The 5979-nt window shown below is 35.7% G+C and overlaps 1 pseudogene across 1 annotated transcript; it reads right to left on the minus strand.

The window, feature by feature from the left end:
• Positions 1–926: 926 nt before the first annotated feature.
• Positions 927–5314, minus strand: LOC146914170 (putative membrane-associated kinase regulator 6; annotated as a pseudogene). Its single transcript, XR_015014011.1, has 2 exons — positions 4497–5314; positions 927–1170 (listed from the first exon to the last, which is right to left on the minus strand). The product of XR_015014011.1 is annotated as a putative membrane-associated kinase regulator 6 (transcript).
• Positions 5315–5979: the final 665 nt, after the last annotated feature.

Here is a 5979-nt window from a genome sequence, read left to right on the forward strand (position 1 = left end):
AGACAGATTGAGTAACCTAAAATCTTCATTTTTTGCCTTTGTAAACCTTATCTTTTCAATTTTCCTCCCTAATCTGAAATTAAACTTAGTTTTGTTAAAGATTGGTTGTCTGGATTTATGTGTGTTCTTGTTTGGAGTACTGATTTTTTGTGGGTTGAAGTTTCGAATTACTCTGCAGGTTACGGAAATCATTTTCCCTCTATTTCGATTCACAAGGAAAATATTATGTGGGATGAAATTGGAATTTTGTATGCTTTGTAGAGGTTAAGGTATAAATGTTGGGGTACAAGGTAAAACTTCCAATATTTTGCCATGCTTTCCTTTTGTGATGACTTGTTCATTTTTGATGTAAATGTTTTATTTGCTTTGTGTAAGGAGAACGTTCTCATATCGTTCTAATAATGTTCTCAGATCGTTCTCATGAAACAATTCTCACAAAACAAATTAGTAGATAACAAGGTTAAATAAATTTAACATGTTTGTAATCTTTAAAACATCAAATAAGGATTTTGTCTCAACATCTCAACATATATATGTCCAGTTTTTTTTACTTTATCATTTAAGAAGTGTAGCAAACTATATGAGTATATCTATACTTACTTTTTCATTATCCCAATTATACCCTTAAACAACTTTTTTCTATAATAAAATTGTTGTTGTTGTCATTAAAGAAAGAGTTTAGATTATATTTTTTGCTATATTGTTGGTGTCACTAAAATAGATAATCATGATTAGTTTGGTTTGTTATAACTTGAAAACAACAAACATTTATACTTTTAGTTTTAAGCTAAATCGATTTTTTTTTAATGTATCAGCAATGTCCAAACAATGGAAGAATCCTTAATTTTTTTTAAATGAATTCTCTTGAGCAATTAAAACCCTCATCATTTGGAGGAATTAAAAAATTGTATTTGTAACACCCATACTAGACGTATCTAGAAAGTCTAGCACGTGCGTTATTTTAGTATTGGATACATTAAAAAAATACAACATAAAAACTTCGAATGAATATTATTTACAACAACAAAGCGTTCGTACAAAGATATACAACTCATCTTTTCCTAAAGTATAATATATACATCCTTGGAACCCTTGTCATCCTGCTGCGGTACGAACGATCCCTTGTTGAAACATCCATCCAGCTACAAGCTTGCATACCAACTTGCTTATCTGAAACAAATAAGGATTGGGATGAGACATAATGTCTCAGTGAGTTCCCCTAAATCCTAGGCTATAGGTAACCTCAGGGGAAACCTACGGTCACCACGTGTCTACATTACAACCTGACGGTTGATTATACGTGTGTGGGGACTTGCTTTCTTAGACGGTTGTGCATACTAGGGCCGTCATAAAATCTTAACTTGTTATAGGCTTCTCTTCTATACGTGTCATGGCGGTTACGGGGGAAACTAAAACCGCAATGCCAAGATACTATCTACGCATCAAGGCCTTCTCTTGCTAAAATCATGACGCGGCTCTAAACCGGACGATTAGGGGAACCTAAGATCATCGTCGGTATAGCTCTCCTTACTTGCTTACTTGCTTACTTGAATTGTATCTATCTTAATCTTACCACAAAAGTGACTCTTTCTAGCTTGCTAGTTCTTGACTATCTTCTTCTTTATTCTTTCTAATTCTTGACAGTCTATGTCAAGGCTCTATGACATGACATATAAATGTATAATAAATATGCAAAGTCAGCTTCATTGATTATGTTAGCGTGTAACAAACAACTTATCTGAGTTCATTTTACGGATTAGTTCCGAGTGGAGTAACCCCGGAAGTTCATCCCTTACTACCGGTGAAAATGCTTTGCAATAGCGCACCGGACTCCCTTAGTGAACGTGCGGGTCCCTTACGGCTTACCCCGTTCCCCTTGGAGAACCTTTTATATCCAACCTTGGAAGGAATATAAAAGACACGACACCTTAACTTAGTGAAATGCGGCTCCCTTTCGGCTTAACCATTCCCCTTGGGGAACCCCTTGAACCCAACCTTGGAAGGAATTCAAGAGACATAACACTCTTATTATAATCTTAGTCTTATGCATGTATGAAGGTTAAACCTAAACATACTATCTCTTTTACCTCGGATCCTTGAACGATCCACTAGAGGTAAACTTAAGCTTTGCTTATCTTACTTTGTGAATGGATACGAAATCGATTCACCTCTTACCATACTCGTATGGTTCTTGCTTCTTATGCGAAGATAATACTTTTATTACCTTGCATCTAAACAAGCATATACTAATGCATAGCATTCTATTCTTTACTAACTATTCTAGTTCTCGATAACTATACCGAGGCTCTAGTTCTTCCCTTTCTTAAGGATAACTTGCTACCCGATTCATAATACGATCTCTCGTATGCCATGCCTCACTAACTTGCATAATACTTGCCTCTTTATCATAAAAATCTTGCTTAGATTGATCATCATTTAGGACCTTGGTTTGAGGGGTTTAACTTATAAAAAGACTGCTCAAAAGATCCGGAACGGAAAAACACCGAATCTGCCTGAAACGAGCAAGCAGTGCGGGAACACACCACTTGCTCGCCTAGGCGAGTAAATTCATGGGGGAGGCGAGTAGCTACTCGCCATGCGGAGTAGGAGGCGAGCAGGACCCCCTGTTCGGCCTTCTAGCTCGCTGTGGCGAGTAATAGCTCGCCGTGGCGAGTTAGGACAGTCCAGGACCCCTAAAAATGGTATTTTTGACCCAAAAACCTCAAACCAAGTGTCTCTAAGTGTTATATGGCTCTTAGGATCATTAGAAACCTGTAAAACATGAACTCAGCAAGTATTCACAAGTCAAGCAAGCATGGCATACAAATGGGGTAACTAAACATATACTTGAACCCTAGAATTTCATATTGTTCATATTAATCATAGATGGCATAAACATAATCCCAAAGGGTGGGAAATTTATCTATGGAACTCACCTAAAAGATTATACTTGCTTCCCAAAAGCTTCCAAGCATCAACAAACCAAACCCTAGCTTCTAGTCCCCTTTTGTTTTCTTGCTATCCACATCATCTTCATCCTTGCTAGCCCATCTCAATCCAACCCAAAGCTTTATTCAACAAACCTTAGTTCTTGACTTACCCACATCCATGGCCTTAGCTTACTAATCAATCTTCAATCATCTTCCTCTTTGCTTATTTAACCATTAAGAACCCATACCTTATGCCAAAACATGCTTCACTTACCAACTTGATCAAAACCCTAACTTTGAATCCATCCTTAAGAGGAGAAATGAAGGAAATCAAACAAAACCCAAGCTTCCTTAAGTTCAAGAGGTTCATAAGGAAACATAATCTAAAGATTGCCATGGTAGAAAGAAGATTTAGAAAAGTTTGGTGGAAAGAGGAGAGGAATGAAAACAAGCTTAATCCAAGCTACACAATCTCTTAAAGGGCATAGAGTAACCAAAAGATGATCATGAATCTTTGAGGAAGGAGTTTTGATGAATTGGTAAGGTGGGGAGAGAAGAGAGAGGCCGATGGAGTAGAGAGAAGGAGGAGAGAAAACTCTTGCCAAATCCTAGAGAGAGAAAGGTTGAAGAAGAATGAAGATATTTTGGCCCAACTCAATTAAATACCCTTTCCAAGTGAAATTACCAAATTGCCCTTGTCTTTAAACGTGGTAAAAGCGACACGGATACTTACTCCGTAATAAGCTGATATTACATAATAAATATTCTCCATTAACTTTCTTCCAAAAAAACGTTCTCTGGGTCGATCGACTGATACAGTTCAGACACTGACAGGCGGAATGTTACATTTCTACCCCCCTTAAAAAAAATTTCGTCCTCGAAATTTAGAAACCATCTATCCATCTCTGAACTGAACTTATCTTCTTCCGTTTTCAGTTAGACAAAGTCCATTCATATTCCCTCCAAAGAGTTCAAAGCATACTTTCCTCATCAAACGTGTAACTCATCCTCTTTCTTAATCCGCATAAACGAATATGAGGCATTATCTATACAAGGCCAATGGAGTACAAGGCCAATGGAGTATCTATAGGAAATAAGTATAAGGTTGATGAGGCATTATTTCAAGCTTTGCGATCTCTATTCACGTAAGTATGCACCACCATGGTTTTAAATTGTAGTCACAGTTGCGATCTTCGACATTCATAAAAAATTGTAAGTAATTTAATACATCTGATACAGCCACATCCTAGATCGTGTTCATATGGTAATAGAGACATCCAAATCCGTGATGTCACGACCAAAATGGTGGTTGTAAACCTATTTCCATTCTCTGATATTCACTCTATCATACTTAATTCATTCTTTCTGCAATGAATAAAGTGAAAAAAGTGTTGGTCTCAAATAAATATTGTAAATAAATAACTCTATCTATTAACATACACATGAAATTTTGAATTTTTTGGACGTACCAATTGATCTTCTGCAATGAAGAATAGCATCATAAATTAAAATATTGTAAATAACTCTATTAACATACACATGAAATTTTGAATTTTTTGGACATACCAATTGATCTTTTGCAATGAAGAACAGCTTCATAAATTGAAATATCAGAATCACAAGACACGCGCCAATCGTCCGTAGAATAAGATACACTAATTCTTGGAGATGATTCGCAATAATTTCCTCTAGAATTCTTCACTGATTGAGTTCTTTTCACAACATTTTCATGTTTTGATCTTGATTTGTGACCCTCAATTTTCTACACAAAGGCCTTAAGAAATTCAAATACTTTTGAAACATTCTCCTTGATAATGTTCTACCCCTTTTCATTGATGTTATTCTTGAATTTTCTAAAAGAAGAAGCTGAGGTTGGCTTTGAGTTTGATGAATCATATTCATATGGTTCAATTTTCAATGATTCAACAAAAAATGGCATTAAGTAACCATAGGAAAAGAGTTGGTCGGCATCAACAAGATTGAGAGAAGAATGCGAGGTTGGAAAAGTTTATAAAGAATAGCATTCTTGGATCCATTTCAATGAAAGAAGAAGCCTCATCATAAGCATCAAGAGAAGTTCTAAAGGAACTATCAAGGCTTTCTACTAGTGAATTTGGTTTAGGGTTTACTAACCAACTATTAGAAAATCTTTCAATTGAAAGAGGATGAGATGTTTCCATTGGGTAAATTTGAGGCTTAAGTTATATCTTCTATTTAAATGAATCTAAAGACATTTTTATTATGCTGCACATATTTGAATTTTTTTTTATGAAGTTAAATTAGCTCAACTGGAAGGAATCGAACATGAAATTTTGAGGAGGAGCACGTTCCCAAATCCTAAGCTAATACCATTAGGCCAATCCAAGTGGGTTTATTTGGATTAACCTGTGTATGCGTGTGTATATCAACTACTCAAATTATAAAATTCAATGATATAGCTAGCTAGGAAGACAAAAAAGTAGAAAGAATATATAGTTGTCTAACATTGTCATTTTTTTTAACACATCTTGTCTATGTCCCCTTATCACTCTTGATTGTATGCGATGGATTTCTAGCTTTTAGCCAAATCATTCAAGTTAACCACTCTTAAAGGCTTAAGTTTGGCCAGGTTACTTTTAGGTAAGCTTCCAGATAGAAATGATTTACCCTTGTGCTTATCCATCGAAGTTGGACCCCATAGCTTTTGGGACCATTTTGATTTTTTTTTTTCGTGAGAATTTAACCCACATCATAATTTAAATTTGAGATCCGTAACTTGAGGGTCGAAATTTTGACAATTGCGGCATCTCAATTTCACTCCTCGAGTAGTAACTCACGATTGACTATTTTTGTGTGTAAAATCAGATCGAAATCGTAACTTTGATGAACTATTTTCAGGAAAGTGAAAAATTTAGAGGTGTCTAAAGAGCATCTGTCTGGAATTTGAGGTCTTCATAATAACATCGCACTAACAATTTTGACCACATAATCACATTTTTTCACAATATAAAGGTTTTGCAGCAAAGCACGACTGCAGTTTAAAACCATAGCCGACATCAATAATGCAAAC

Source organism: Medicago sativa, chromosome 6, assembly GCF_051527215.1.
Source record: "Medicago sativa cultivar Bolivia chromosome 6, Bolivia_mono, whole genome shotgun sequence".
In the NCBI taxonomy this organism is placed as follows: domain Eukaryota; kingdom Viridiplantae; phylum Streptophyta; class Magnoliopsida; order Fabales; family Fabaceae; genus Medicago; species Medicago sativa.